Source organism: Bidens hawaiensis, unplaced genomic scaffold, assembly GCF_021521415.1.
Source record: "Bidens hawaiensis isolate Kalapana, Puna unplaced genomic scaffold, B.hawaiensis_p1.1 tig00013437_1, whole genome shotgun sequence".
In the NCBI taxonomy this organism is placed as follows: Eukaryota; Viridiplantae; Streptophyta; class Magnoliopsida; order Asterales; family Asteraceae; genus Bidens; species Bidens hawaiensis.
This window is the reverse complement of record NW_027492141.1, coordinates 598,626-616,249: the sequence shown is the minus strand read 5'-3', so window position 1 is coordinate 616,249 and position 17,624 is coordinate 598,626. Positions and strand designations below refer to the sequence as shown.

Genomic DNA, 17,624 nt, shown 5'->3' with positions numbered 1-17,624 from the left:
ACTTTCTTAAAAGTTCATTCTATATTGTATACAAAGAGAAGTGTCGTCAATTTAATATATATTTTATATTTGGTAATAACAACTTTTTATTTTTATTTTTATTATCAAGTACATCGGTGTAGGAATAACTATTTAATAATGTAGGATAAATCATATGTTGAAATATTGTGTATAAAAATGTGTAGGAAGTACCTACAATATAAATACGAAAAATTTTATATGTTACAGTGGTGATTATAAAAATATGGAAGGGTTTATATATTTATTCTATCTTGTAGCATAATTGTATGCATGTAGGTTGTAGGATGTTTAGGATGTGTACGTTAATGTTGGATTTGTAGTGTAGGATTGTGTATGTTTTGTAGGGTTATGTATAGAGTATGGTTGCATAAGCATGAATATGGTTGTGTCGGGTTGTGTAGTGTATGGTCGCATAAACATTAGACTAATTTGTATTTTAGTGTAAGGTTACACAACATAAGTTGTTTGTGTAGGGTTATGCATATTATGAATATATTAACAGTGGAGATGGTTGTGTAGTGTAGGGTAGGGTATGTAATGAATACACTACACAACCATATTCATGCTTATGTAACTATGCTTACGCATAATACAGGATGGTTCTGTTTTGTGCAATGTATATGCATTATCTCTGTTGTATAGGATGTGTAGGATGGCATTGTAGGGTTTGTATCATGTTATAATTATATTTGTATTTTCTTTTATATAAACAGCCAATAGAAAAATTTAGGTTTTTATAGATTTGTAGAAAAATTGGTGGATGTAATTATAGGATACAAGATTAGTTGCAACTTGCATGATGACGAGGGAATTGTCGCCTGGATTGCTAGTTGCCTACACAGAATATTTCATGGTTATTGATTATGTAGGAATAGTATATAAATAAGAAACAAAATGATTATAGGATGAAAATAAAATTAAAAACCTTAAACTTGCCAACAATACACTTCCTTTTGCCAACATGAGTAATAATGTTAATTTTGATTTCGTTATCTGGCACGACTCGGTTACGGGAACCAGTGGCGGATCTAGAAATTTTTTTCATGAGGTGCACTTTTAGATGCTTTAATTTCATAGAATTGGATAAAAGAAAATCGGGCCGGTTAGACGGTTCGGTTTGAGTAAAGCTTATCACATAATAAAAATACAATACAATAGAAGGCGGACTTGAACATTCAAATTAGGAGCCGAAAACATTAAAACATAGCATTATTCAAAGTAAACGAGCTATATTTATACTTTTAGAAAAAAAATAGGGGGTCGGGACCTCCTCATCCCTTATATGCTCACGTGATGAAGTGATGATTTTAAATCTTAGAAAACACAAATAAGTAAAATTAAAACAATCAATAAAAAACCTTGTGAAATAAAATAGGTTTCTTAATTTTAAATAAACGTCTAATCACTATATAAAATATAAAATAAAATTAACCGTAAACTAGAAATAAAATAACATATATAAAATTTAAAGTAATAAATGACCTAACGATTGTAATCAAACTAGAAAACAAAACTCCATAAAGTATTAATATTAACTTATTAAATAAATAACTATCTATAAAAAGTTAAAAACAAACAAATTTGATCATGAAAATGAGAAAAGTTAAAAAAAAAAGAAAAGCATTACTTTAGACCTAGTATACCTACTTCTAAGTAACATAATAGAAAATCAGAATGAACCGTCACTAACAAGAATCAAACTCGAGACTTCAATGTTAACAACCAACACCTTAGCCACTCTACCACTTTTCTAATTTGGTTAGAGGGTTCACTCCAGAATTTATATATAGCATTGCATTACTATTTCGAAACTCGGGGGGGGGGGGGGTTCTTGTGCGCCCCCATCCGCCCCTGATGGAACAACGATATAATCCTTCAAAAAACTCCTTTTAGCCTCTTAAAAATATTTATTCTAATTTATTTCTGAAATATAATAATAATTCGAATCGTTTGAAGTATTTGTAATATTTTAAAGATTATAAAACTAGCAAACAACGAATTAATAAAAGAATAAAAATACGGTTGAATAATTAAAAAAAATAAATGGAGATCTTAAGCAAATAATGTATACGATTTATTTAAAAAAAAAAATAACAAACCAAATAATATATTAATAAAAGAGTAAAACATGAAGAACAATGTTCATTCATAATTGGTGTCGTATAAAATATTTTGATTTGATGTTATGTTATATACGATTTCTATTAATTAGATAAATGTTTTTTAATCTAAATAACAAAAAAATATATTTAATAAAGAATAATTTAAAACATTCAAACAAATTAATACTTAACAAAATAAAATAATTCACTCTTTACCATTATGCCTTTTTCAATTAATTAAAACACAAAAAGAAAAGAAAATTGTGATTGGTTAAAATCACTTCTCGCATTAACATGACTTCTTTCTTGAACTTAAACACACACACACATATATATATATATATATATATGTATATGTAGCCGTTAAAAAAATGAAAGTATAGATTTATTAAAGCAATTTAATTGATTTTTTTTATAAATTATATAACTTATTATAATAACAAAAACCTCCCCTAACGTTTGAAGATACTAAAAACAAGCTCCTTTTATAAATATCATCAATACTGCTACAATTATAGTCAATTTGTATGTGTCGTATGGAGGCAAAACGACCATTATTTCACAATTTCATTGGGAATATTATGGTCAATTTGTCTCTTTCCATCTCTATGAACAACTTAACCAAGTTATTTATCTTTTATATATTTAACAAGTACCATTCATGAAAACTCATACAATCAACAAAACAAGAAAGTAATTACAACTACTTATTCATCATCTTCTGCTTTTCACATTTAATTAAAGTTCTTTCTATCTAGCTATAATTCTGTAAATAAAACAAAAATTCAACTTAATTATAGAAACAGTAATTCAAATTCTAAACAGGCCCTTAAAAATCCAACCAAACATAACACAAGATGAGTGAAACCTTGTGTAACGACCTAACATGCCCGTCTATCTTTCAATCAAGCTTAACCGCTACAATCATATATGGCCTATCTTCCTTTTTATAGAAAACAAGAACATTCATTAAAAACAATTAAGTACAAAAGGTCCATAAGTCCCAATCTCATCCTCCGTAGATGTGAATCTGTCATCTGTAGATCCTTAATCCTTCACCGTGAATCTTATTATACTTGAATACATCCGTAGAAGATAGCCTCTAGATTCATGAATATTCAACCTATCATTCACGGAATAAGACTTAAACTTTTCACATTCGCGGGCTAAGTCTTTAGCCCTAGTATCTTTCATGGATCTAATAAAGATATATAGAAGTATAGAACATTAACAGATCCATAGTAGACATTCACAGATTAGGTTTGTACTTGGTAAAACTGAGATTACACGTGTTTCCCACGCAATATACATAATTTAAAATACGTGTACGAAAGCTAACAATGGTATTAGATTCACTCATGAAATCGAATAGAACAACTGTTTATAAGTGCAACATAGGGTGAAATTCAAACATAAATAATCAAAAATGTTTTATCAAAGGTGAATGATAAATAATATCCCTAAAAGGTTGAACCGGCCCGGTAGAAAGATAATCTATTAAGAGCCATAGTTTCATTCGTCGCATTCAAACCAAACATCAATCCCCTTTAATGGCTTGCCCTCTTGAATGGCAACCCCATTCAAGACCTTCACAGCCCACAAACAGTCTTCTTTCATTCTCTCTTCATCCCCTTAGTTTAGGAGGTGAATGACAAATAATATCCTAACATTCATCTATATAATTTTGTACTAGTTCATTTGTCTTACATATAACTTATTATAACAAAAACCACCCCTAAGTTTGAAAATACTACAAACAACCTCCTTTTATAAATATCATCAATATCAGCACATTTATAGTCGGTTTGAATCTGTCTCATACGAAAGCAAAACTACCATAATTTCACGACAGTATTATGGTCAGTATGCATCCGTTTATCTCTATGAACAACTTACTCAATTTATTTTATCTTTTAAAAATTCGTCAAAAGAATCAAGTTGTTCATAAAGACAGACGGAGGCAAATGACCATAATGCCCTCGCATATGGGCCATATTTAAATTTAACCAACAGCATTCATAGAAACTCATACAATCAACAAAACATGAAAGAAATGACAACTACTTATTCATATCTTCTTCTTTCTATAGAACTATAACTTCATAAACAACAAAACTCAACTTAATTATAGTAACTGTATTTCAAGTTCTAAACAAGTCCTTATAAAAAAAACAACCAAACATAAAAGACGAGTAAACGAGTGTGTAACAACAACAACCTAACGTGCCAGTCCATCCTTCAATCGAGCTTAACCGACGAGAACAAGTAATGCACGAACCAAAACGACGAAAGGAACCCAACTGTCCCTGTGGCTAACATGACGGCCAGAACCATCAACAACGAATAACCCAAATAAAGTGTAGCCGACACGGGCCCACTTAAACTCTTGAGATCGAACACAAGATAGTTTATCGAGTACAGAAAGATATACAACGCAACCGAACCCGAAGCAAAGAAAGACTTCCACCACCACTTCCAGTCCTCGACACAAAGATGCATGTAGGTCAACACGAGTGACACCTCAGCACAAACGACCACTAAAAGTATCAAGACGACGAACAAAAACCCGAAAACATAATAAACCCGACCCATCCAAATACTCGACATGATGAAAAACAGCTCGATGAACAAGGTACCAAAAGGGAGCGTTCCTGCCCCCAACACTAAAAGCCAAGATGGGTATTTTTGAGCCAGGATTTCACGCGGGATTTGATTCGTTCGGACAGGGTATTCAATATGACTCGCTTTCGCACCAAAGTAGCCGCCAACGAACGTTAGCGGCACCGAAACGCAAAACCAAAGTAAAATGAGTACCACAAACAGAAAAAACGGTATCGCACCGGTACTGTGGGACCCCCATAATAGAAAATTTAAAGTAAAAAGTATCAGAAACGCGATACCCGGGAAAAAACACGCGACTTTCCACGAAACCGAGACCCACCCGCGGTGGTCCCCGCATAATATCGTCCGCCACATACGAACCGCTACGTACCCAGCTAAAATGCCGGAAACCATGTAGAATATTAGCATACCCATCACGAGAGTCCCGCGTGAAGCGGGAGACATAAACCCGAGAGCTGCGAACATAATAATCACGACCCCCATTCCGAGTATTTGTACCCCGTTTCCGACCATTACACATAAAAGCCCCGGGTTGTTAGGAGCACGAAACACATCAGCTACAACAAGTTTCCAGCCCGATAACTCTTCGTTCATTTGGGCCTGGGCCTCCTTGTCTAACTCCTCGTAACGCGTTAAATCGCGTCTAACCGTCCTTAAAAAGATAACGAGAACGATTCCCGCCAAAAATGTGATCACCATAAGCGAGTTAAGAATCGAAAACCAATGTACTTTCGCGCCCTCCATTTTTAAATACGCGTCCCATCGCGACGGCCACTTGATGTCGCTTTCAACGAACGCAACCTCGTACGTGAACACAACAGGCTCGTTTTGTTTAATCGCCATGTTAACCGTGTTATCCTCGCACACGATTTTACCCGGGTACTTGTTATACATTTTCAAATTTTTTACCGAGTCGGGATTGTGTTTAACGCTGCACGGGGTTACTTCAAACCCGACAACCATGTAACCGGGATTCGATGACGACGACGCATCAGAATCCGATTTCCTAACAGGGATGACATCAGCGCCATCCCCGGTCCCCATCACACTCGCCACATTCGTTTCTTCATACTTATGAACCAAAACTGTAAACTTTAAATGATTAAACACATAATACTCGCCTTCGACTTTAATCCCGATAGGGTAGCCCGTCCACCGAACATAATAAGTATCCCGCTTCGTGTACCGGATCGCGGGCAAATTATCAAGAATCACATTAACTTGATAGATCTCGTCAATCCGATTCGTTAACAACTTATACTCATCACCCGATAACGGCTTTGTTTGGCAAAGAAAGATATCGGTTTCGTTTGTAAACATTTTAAACTTATAAGGCGAGTTTTCGATGCGATCGCCCATCAAAAGCTCACCGAGATTCTCACGGCTGTCTTTTACGCCTTCCGGGGGCTCACAGAACGGCAAACTATAGTAACTATACGGGATTTCGGTATCGATTGAAGTCAACGAGTTGACTTTAACCGATAATTGATCACCCACATCGTATTTATGTGGGTAACTACCTGGAAGGTAAAACCCTAACCCTAATTGCGAAATTAAACAAATTGATATGAATAAAACACATATCTTGAGCTTGTAGACAAAACCCATGTCGTAGAATCACTGATTCAGTTCTCTGATTCGTAAAACCTAATTAAAAAAATTAAAAAATAAAAAAAAAAATAAATTTGTGAGTATTAATTAAGGGAAATTGGGGGTTTTAATGTTACAGATCTGAACAATGAATTAAGGGTAAATTGATTGTTAATTGAATGTTGATTTGAGAGTATGAAAGTGAATTGATTGTATGGAGATTGAACTGACCTGGTGAAATGAATCAGGGTTTGTGAGGATTTGGGAAGAAGATTGTCCACCGGATGTTCGACGAAATGTTTGAGAGAAAGAAAGTCTTCTTGATGTATGTATTGTTGGTGATGACGTGATGTCATATTGGGTGTTGTTGATTACTGTTTTGCCCTTCGGTTAATATGTTATTATTGGAGGATAGTTTATTTTTTTTAAACGTAAAAATTCTTTAAATGGGCTGCTGGCAAAATTTATTGTATCGATTTAGACTCGTCTTTTGATCCGGGAAAAACACTCCATCTAAGGCAACGCCAATGAACACTCGCCCGAAAGCATGACAGTGCAGTGAGATAAAACTTGTTAAGATCAATGATCCAACCAGTAAAAACCACACATTCACCTAGTCTTTCGTTATTATTCTGATGTATTTAAAACAAAAATGCTGGTTAGCAGGAATCTTATATGTGTCATATGAAACTCCAAATCTCTCACTTACCACTTCACCATCAGCTCATTGGCATTATTGAATTATTGAAGGATAGTTATGTTGCAACAATGTTTTTGTGCATGTTTTGTGACGTGTTATGAGGTGTTATTAATTAATAGATTAGAAAGTAAAATATGGTATTGTCTAGGTTTTATGTATTTATTTTTTATGCTTAGATAGTATTAGGTTAAACTTAAAATCTACGATAATAATATTGGAATAATAAAATCTTGCTAAGTTTAAGTTTAGTTAGTCTTGAGTCAGCATTACGCTTGTTTACACGTCTAATACAAGTCAGTAAAGTATGTTACATAGTTAAGTTCAATGGTTTATAGAATCTAATGAAACAATAGGTCATCAGGCTTAATCAATAGAAAATATAAAAGTTGTATTAGTTAGGAGAAAGATTTGATCATACCGTAAACCGGAAAACTTCCATTTAGATTTAACACTCATATGTGGACCGAAAGGTCTTTGACCTAATTATATCAAGAAATTTATTAAGATTTTGTGTATGAGATTTCAATTTGCTTCTTCGTTAATTGGTGATTATATTTGTGTTTGTGACATTATTTATAACTTTTATTAGTTTAATATTTAAAAACAATAGTTGAATTTATGTATAAACATTTATTCTTATGTAACGTTCTTGTGTGCATTTCACAAAAAACTATTTGTAGTTTTGACCTTTGACAAGTAAGTTAATATGTCTTTGGATTTAACAATGTCATTTAAAAATTATCATTGTTTTTTCCGACAAGCTAATAGTTTGAAAAAATGTGTTTTAACTTATTGATACCTAATAATAATAACTTTTAGGTAATTGATAAAAATAAGAGAAAAATAGAAAACCTATAACTTTTCTTCAAATGTTATGAATTATAATACAGTTATGTTACAGTTATGTTAGAGCATATTATCTATTATCTAATATATATAAATTGAAAGTTTGATGCCGCTAGCATCCTATTCGTCCATGTGGCGGTCCGACACTGGACAAAGTTTTTTTTTATGTTTCGTAGTTTTGGTATTGTAACGAGCGTAATTGAAACAAATTAAATTTGTATCGATTTACCGCCACAAATCCTGAGACGAACAACGCTCAGGTTTTACCAACTCACCACCGCAACGCAGGAGTTTTACCGACTCACCACCACCGCAACGCACGAGTTTTACCGACTCATCGTCGTAATGCTCGAGTTTTACCAACGCCCAGGTTTCAATGCTAAGGTTTTGCCAGCTGTCCCGGCGCAATACGCCGGGTAGAAAAACTAGTTCATATCTATGGTACAGAGTTAATACGAACAAATAGTTGTGTAGTCATTTTGTTGCACGATATGACATAGATCATATTGAACTACATCTTATACCCTATTTGAGTCGTGTCAAAGAAACTCATAAGCATAATTACATTCAACTTTCTACTGTAATAAGTAATCTCAATTTTCAAGTATAAACATAAAAATCTAATAATGGGTTAGAGTCAGAGCTAAGACCAGCAACGATGTGATTATTTATATCGACATGAACTGGAATAGGCAAGTTGAAGCTTAGAGATCAGTAGAAGATATGTTAGGGAGAAAACACATTATTCTTTCCATAAGAAGCAAGGCTAAAGAAAAAAAAACAAAAATAAAACTTAACTAGGCTCAATTGATTGAAGGGGATAGTGGTAAATAAGTACACGACTATGAACTTCTATAAGTCATATTAATAAGATAAAATAAGATTGCCTCAAAAGTTATCAAACTAGGTAAAGTGATCTAGTTAATATTTCCATTTTTGTTCAGAATCTCATCACAATAAATATACTAGATTTCATTTATTGAAATTATTGAATATTTTTCTTCTAGGTCAAATTATTTCCGCAACTAGCATTCTGGTTCAATAGCATATTGGTGACTGTTGAGAATTGAGATTTTTATGGTTTAAGGTTTGAACCTCAATTCAAAATGATTTTCTCACAGTAGTTTTTTATTTCTTGACATTAACGGTTGACATCGCGTCTCAGAAGAATTCACTCAGATGTTAACAGTAATTCCAAACATTATTAAAAAGTTCTATTTACTTACTAAAGATTAACTTGTATTTATAGTTAATGAAACGTGGTTTGTAAGTTGTAACGGGAAGGTGTTAATAACCACGCAATTTTCGCCATTCTCATTAAATGGAGTGGTCGACACAAATCTAGGCTGGGGATGCAGAAAAAACTCAACTCTGACTGGAATATTTGAAACATTTGTGACATGTAATTCGGAATTAAGTATGAGTTCGAGTATGAGATTTAAAAAAAAGTTAGATCGTGTGAATTAGATGATACTGACTTGATTGCCCGATATTGTATACCCATTTACCGAATCATATGTCAGAAACTTTTTAGTTATTAATTTTATTTTACCTTAACCTTTTGTCTATTAATTCTACTATATGCATTTTGATGATATAATTTATGCTAAACAAACGTAAATTATTATATAAAAAAGGGATTGAAAAGTAAAACATATACTTTAAACACCAACTACTATTTATTAGCCAAAAAAAAAAGTGGGTATACTCAATGCCCATGGGCATGTCCGATATCTGATAGGTAGTTACCTAACAAATTATTGGCAGGTAATGGAGCAGATATGGGACTTGATTTTACAACCGGTTATGTAGCTGGAAATAACAATGCTTGTCTCACTGCCATCCCTAATCTAAACCTAGAAGTTTTGGAACAAGTAAATATCATACCTAAATGGTTCAAAAAGATAAGCGAAAGTTAGACCTCCATTATTAAAAATACCCTAATCTAGACGTCATTAATCATAAAATATATAATGACTTCTAGAGTAACACGTACACGTGTTAGCCCATGAAGCCGATAATAACAATGACCGAATAACGAAATGCCATTATGATAGCTGGTGGTAAAAAATAAAGGTGATTGCCCAAATACAGTTGACCGCCCAAAATATAACATTTTACTAAACTTGTCAAAAGGGTAAGGCATTGTTGGTATAAAGCATTAATCGCTCTCGTCACGCTATAAATACGATAGCTATCACTACGTAATTGCTGTCCAAAACCAAAAAAGATAAAAAGAAAATACGGTTAGTTCGATAGACATTTATTACAGACCTCTGACCCTTCTCAAGAAGACACCTAAGATTCCTATTTAATTCTCAAAAATGCCAGCTTTAAAATTAAACTTCCTTACGGTTATCTAACTAATTATGAACGAGTACCTTCATACGAAATCCTACCTTACAACGCGGAAATCAAAGGCAGTTTAATAAATTCATTTGACATTAATAGACAAAGCTGAAAAATCAAACATATACTGACTCCTTACGAAGAACTAAATCTAACAATCTTAATCAATCAAGACCTATCAAATTACATATCACCTTATAGCTTTTTATGTTAGCAGCACACTTTTATTTATTTGATTAATGATATTGTTTTTATGATCTTATTATAAATCAATCACAAACTAATCAAGAACACAGTAAATGACCTAACAGAATCATATTATATGACAGACAATCACCAAAGAATCTGTGAAACAATATAATTCACCAAACTAAACCAAGCACACATATTTATCGAATAAACAAAATCTAACTTTTACTAATTCATAAACCCATAAGGAAAAGCAAATCCCAAATAAAATCCAACTTCAAAAAAGGTTCATCATAAACCTAGGCAATCTAATAAGTTTAGCCTAGCATCTTAAAATCAAACAATACACGAATAGAAATCATGGTGGTCATTGGATAAAAGTTAGAAACCAGAATATTAAAGATGATAAAACCCGTAAGTCTTCGATCTCCCTTGAATTAGCGCTTCACCAGATGAATTCTAGCCTCCAAAAGCTCCAAAATACGTAATACTGACTTCAATTTTCGTCTATGGCAGCCTCTGGTTCGTCTCTCCCTCAGGATTTTGATTAAGGATGTTTATATAGTGATTTAGGCTTCAAAACCCATCCACATGTAAGAACTTTCTCCAAAAAGTTGCTCGTCACGCTACGCGGAGAGAAATAGAAAGTTGGCCACGCTACGCGACGACACAACCACCCCCGTCACGCTACGCGGCTTGTTATATACCTTGGTTGCATGGCGCGGCCCAGGCTATCTGACCCAGTTCTTTTGCCGGTTCGACCGGTTCTTCTACTAGTTCATTCCGGTTCAACCCTGATTCATCCCGGCTCTTCGTTTTAGCCTCTTTTCAGCCGTGTTTAACTCCCAATACCTCCAAAATTTCATTTAGTTAGTGATATATCAATTCTAAGCGAAAATGAACCACAATTCATTAAATACTGTATAAAATTATCGTGGAAAAACATATATAAATAACTGTATATCAGTCCCTATCCTCTCAGATATTATAAGGGTCTGGACCCTATCCTCTTTGATATTATAAGGGTCTAATCCCTACTTTTCATACAATCATACATCCATATAACCATCCATCCACACAACCATACAACCATGCATCCATGCAACTGTACAACCATACAATCATACATACATTCCATATATAATCATTTACTTATATTCTTCCTATATACATATTCACTTATCATACACTTACTAAACAAAGTAAGTGTATTAACCTATCACATAGAGTATGCACACAACCCCGAAAAATATAACAGAGAAAAGGGGCTAGAAATACACCTGGATCCTGTTCCTCTCGGAGCTAACTGTAACACCTTTCTTCAACTAGGAACGACTAACTATGTAATATGTATAAGTGTTAATTAACTATTCTTCTAAATCTTACTATCTAAGTTAGTAGAGTAATTTAACTTAGTTAGCGGGTTATTGTTCTTAATCACATAGGAATTCATAATCGCATTCGCATGGTATCCGAATTGCATTCACATGGGGCTTCAGAATTGCAGTTGCATATCCCCGGATCGCAATCGCATATTCCAGATCGTAATCGCATATCCCGAATCACAATAGCATATCCCGGATTGCAATCGCAATCGCATATCCGAATCGCAATTTACATATCCCGGATCGCAATCGCATTCATGGAAATGCGACTCAAACTCGGCTCAAGTCGTTTCAATCATTTTCTTAAACCAAATTCACTATTTTTTGGTCCCTTATAACCCAATTTACTGCCATACTAAGTTTCGTGCAATACTGATTTCATTTACTCATCCATTTTACGGACGTAACCTTGTCCGTTTAACCCGAACCGAGCCAACTAACTCATTTATTAACAAGTTCATTACTTTATCATTAATCGTGACCCGATCTATCATCCTACCAAGTTTCATGAAATTTCGTACAGGAAAAGTAAACCTTTTTAACAAAAACGTACTTTTGAAATTTATGTTCGAAAGCACTCGAATAGACCAAAACTATATTATACGAACTTCGATTTAGGCGATTGAAGCGGCCACAGAACCGTCTCGCCAAGATCTACGACCCACTATGCTCGCCGTCTCTGGAAATAGCCGCTACAGTCGCCGGAAAAGCTAAACAGTCTTCGGAAAACTTCATTTTTCATTGTTATGGTTTTCTTGATAAAAACCCAATTTCCCAACCTCCGACCGAAGATCCAACTGGTAGGAGTCTTTGTTTATATGCTATGAACACTTTGTTAAAATTTGAGATCGATCTGACAGTTAGTTCTCCAGGAGTCGATGGATCTTTGCTGGTTGCTCACCCAAAAACGAGATTTGGGTTGGAATGAGGTTAGAGGTAAAGATCTTGATATGTTTCTTGTTAGTTACCTATTAGGAAGATCAAATCTCCTTCTTAAGCTTATAGATCTAGGGATTTTAGATGAAGGGTGGAGTGTGTGTGTGTTATGGGTGTGTGGAGGCAAAGATAAAAATGAGAGATTTAGGGTTTAAGGAGTTTAAATACTCCAAGCCCATGAACATTAGACCCATAACACCCTTAGTCCACATCTTTCTTAGTTTATCTCTTATATCTAAGACCACCACCCAACTCATTATTTATTTAAAATTTAAATAATAAATCTGCATAATAATAAATCCTTTATTATTATTTTACAAAAGTTCAGATGTTACATAGCAATGACCAAATAACAAAATTTCATTATGATAGTCGGTGGTAAGAGATAAAGATGATTTCCCGGACCGCCCACAATATAACATTTTACTAAACTTGTCAAAAGGGTAAGGCATTGTTGGTATAAAGTATTAATCACTCTCGTCATGCTATAAATGCGTAGTTGACTGCCCAAAATATAACATTTTACAAAACTTGTCAACATGGTAAGGCATTGTTGGTATAAAGCATTAATCACTCTAGTCATGCTATAAATACGATAACTATCACTACGTAATTTCCGTCCAAAACAAAAGAAAAAAAGAAAAGAAAATACGGTTAGTTCGGCACAGATTTATTACACTAGAAATGATCATGTTAATGGAGTCTATACGTTTCATTGTAACACCCCGGCTAAAGCGGAAACGTCCGAGTTTGACGTACAGATTGTTCAAAACACATGTGACACTATTAAGTGACAATATTATTATTAATTAATTTACAAGTCAAGTACACAAGTTTTCAACAAGAAATACAAGGAAAAATATAAATACAACTAAACATTTGGTCCATTTATTTTAATAACCTAAGTCTAGTGTCTTCTTCGCGTGCCGTCTTCTACTAACGGTACCTGTAGCATATTTATAAGATAATGTCAACTAACTAAATAGTTGGTGAATTCACACAGTTTGATATATTATGTAAAAATCATACAATTCCATAAAACTTGTGAAAAACGCAAATAAGGATTCTTTACACTCGAATAAATGGTCCTGCGTGTAAAGAATAAACGAAGGTCCTTCCCAGTTGTGGACAACCAACGTACTCGGATAATGAGTTCCCTTTTTCACTCGAAACAAATGGTTCTGAGTGTAAAGGAGGCGTATAATCATACTTAATGAGGCAACTGTAACATTCGTTAAAATTTCGGACCATAAAACGCGACCCATTTAAAATTTTTATTTTTGGTCTATTGTCATTAAATCAAATTAATAAATTTATTATCGATCATTTTACAACGCCCGAATTAGTTCCGGCTGTTTTAATAAAATATTTCATCTGTTAATTATTTCTTTTATATATTTATTAAACTATCAAAAATATGCAAAATGTACCCCTTAAGTTAACTTTCAACCACCTTTGTGCCCTTGACCAAAGTAGAAGGACCAAACTGCAAATATTGTTAAAATATTTTTTTCTTCCCTTCTCTCTCTCCCATCGTCAACCCCCCCCCCCCCCACCTCCTATATGCAACTTGTATGTTTCGCCCAAAATCACGAAATTGACTTAACCGAATTGATTCTCCACTTAATAACAATCACACCGACAGTTTAATCATGGAAAACAAATCAAAATTACAGCTAATTGTGTGATATTGAAACCGCGGCCACCTCGGCCTTAAAACACTATAAATACATGATTAATTTACAATTCAACTTGCACACACCTTCCTCATATCATTTAAATCCAAAGCCCTAAACCAATTTCAAACTAACGAGCCGTCGAGTTCAGTACCCAAGTTGTTCGTGGAGTCGTAACCCTGAACTTCCAGAACTTCCATTAACCCTCAACCCGTTATCATTGAAGGTAATTGATACATGATCACAGCTCGTTTTTCATCATCTAACAGAAACCCTAAATTAATTTAAATGAACATGTACTGATTAACCCGATTTGGTGATCTAGGGTTTCATTACTTTGAAATTGGGGAAAAACATAACCATGTTTATTTATTTAACTACTTCCATGATAGTAACAAATAATCAGGCTAGTCTGGTGGTCTGTTTACATGTGTTAGACACCTGAACCGTACTAGGGGGCGCGGGTTCGAACCCCCAGGCTTGGTTTTATCTAATATTTTTAATTTCTTTTATTTTAAACCTTTAATAATAATGTAAATAATAAATAAACTTTATTTTGTTAAAAATCGAACCCCAAGCTATTATTTTTCGGACTTTTCCCGACATCTATGCATTATACAAATACATATATACATACAAATACATAGATATATTTTATATATACATTGTTATATAATTTGAATGCCAATACTCACATATATTTTCGTTGTATATTAAAATGGCCCGAACTATCTTAAGAGGTTCAAAATGAATTTCCTTCTTACCTTTTTCTTCATTAAAGTATATATATAGGTATGTTTTATATAATCAATAATCAATATTTAATAAATATGTATATAATATTAATAGATATTATATGATGTTTATAAATAATTAATATTGATTATTTATTAACAATGATTATTTATAAATACATATATAGATAGATAAATATTATACATAATGTTTCTTCATCAAGATATACATATAGATGCATATGATATAATGTGTATTTATTCTATAATAATCACAATAAAACCATAATAATATTAATAATAATATGAATAATAATTATAATAAATAGCAACAATAATACTAATAACAATAACCAATAATTATTAATCTAATGAGATTCCAACTTTACTTAAAACCCGAATCTCAAACACATCATAGACTTATTGTTATAATTATTTCGTTATAGTTAATTAATTTTGCCATTAACAATTAGGATCCCTTGTCAACCTATCTCAAAGAGCACAACCTGTAACAACTCGGGTTTTTCACATACAAATTTATATCCATAACCCGACCCGTCTTAGGTTCGAAAAATTTATCACTAAAAAGTATCACGTTTATCGAGGAATTACTATACAATTAATATATATTTATTATATTTATTTAATATATATAACTTTAGAAAATGCTCATTTTTAACCCAAACTAAACTTTGATCCCTTTATTGTTTCCACCTGGGATTCTCAAGGACTAAACTGCAAATTTTGTTTATCACCTTTGGTCCCTGATCCGTATACCTGTGTTTCAGACCCATATAACCGAACCCGTGGACCCGTTTAGTTACTTGATGCACAATTATCGTTCTAAAGTGGGAATTGAATCCTGATTGTGATATACCCCTTGCCATTATCGGTCCACCGACTCAATGAATTTTAGAAACAAGATCCAATACGTTGTATATTGAGATATTAATAAACCGTATTAACCTAACAGACGATTATATGCTCTAGAATTCACCATAAATCAATTCCTCTCATCTGCACCTTCTATATAACTTGACGACCTTAAACCCTAAACCTAATTACATTAAATTTGACCGTATCCTTCTGTCCAAGTTCTGTTCTTGACGCCAAGACTGGTTCGTCGTTATCCTTTCATCCATCATCGTTTACAGTAATTAAATTATGTATATTGTTCGTCTAACATCACATAACAGAAGCCCTAACACTAATTATATGAACATTGAATGGATTACTCGATTGCTTAATTAGGGTTTATGATTAAATTGGGTATTATTAGTTCCAGTATATATCAAAACGTTTACACACTTGTATCAGCTGACACCCTAGCATAGTTGGCTAGGGTGTGTGTGCTCGAGTCTGGTCCAGCCGTCAAACGTGGGTTCGAGTCCAGCCAGCCACAAATTTTTACTATTTGTGTTTCTTTAAATGTTTTAATTTATTTTAATGATGTGTAATATATTATAATTAATATTAAATAAACGATATTTTGTTTAAACCGACATCATAACGTCAAAACGTTTAGTGTCAAGTAGTCTCGTTACAAGTTTTCGTGTGTGTGTGTGTATATATATATCTTATTAATAAAGAACCAACAATTATTATTTATTAAAAACCGATACTAATATTGATATTTTTGTCGTTAAAACGTCTTTATAAATCGCTCATATTTATTAGATATATATTATATATATACATATATGTATATATGTATGTATTATTTTTAAAACAAAACTATAATAAACGTATTAATAGTGTTAACTATATTTTTACCATCAAATTTCATTAAGGTTTCCAAAACATAAATTTTATTATAGTTATACGATTAAGCGTTTATCATTATAAAATATCTTAACTCATATTTATTTAAGTTGATTATTCGTAAATCCGATTTTTATGACAAGCGATGATTATTATAATGGCAACTAATAATATTGTTTTTGCAATAATAATAATAATCCGTAGGATCAATCGTTCAATCCATAACGTATCGATAATAACTGAAACTCAATCCACATCGAAATCCTAAATTCGTTATACGTATTATATCATTTATAATTCGTTCATAATATTATATTATTTAATTAGGATTCTTGTCGGTAATTCTCGAAGAGTGTGATTTTTACTTTCTTGACATATTCATTCATGTTTGGCTTAATCGATTAGGTGAGTTTTATCATTCCCCTATTTTACTCAGTTTTCTAAAATGTTTTGGGGACATATGCCTATATCATACTATATATACATATCTATACATACATATCAACAAATAGTAAACGTGTAAATGTGTGTGATTAATCAAATCTACTTGTTATGTGCTTATTTGTTTTTGTATGCGATCGTTTGACATATCCCCTTGGAGAGGGTTCTCATTCTATTGACCACCGCCCGATTCGCTTGGCAACAGTCTTATTCTCATTATTTGCTCATGGTTGATTTACCGGCGCCCGATTCGCTTGGCAATGGTTTAGTCG

General features: G+C 33.0%; 1 pseudogene; it reads right to left on the bottom strand.

Moving 5' to 3' along the window:
- Positions 1-4,243: 4,243 nt before the first annotated feature.
- Positions 4,244-6,353, bottom strand: LOC143544156 (transmembrane 9 superfamily member 11 pseudogene; annotated as a pseudogene).
- Positions 6,354-17,624: the final 11,271 nt, after the last annotated feature.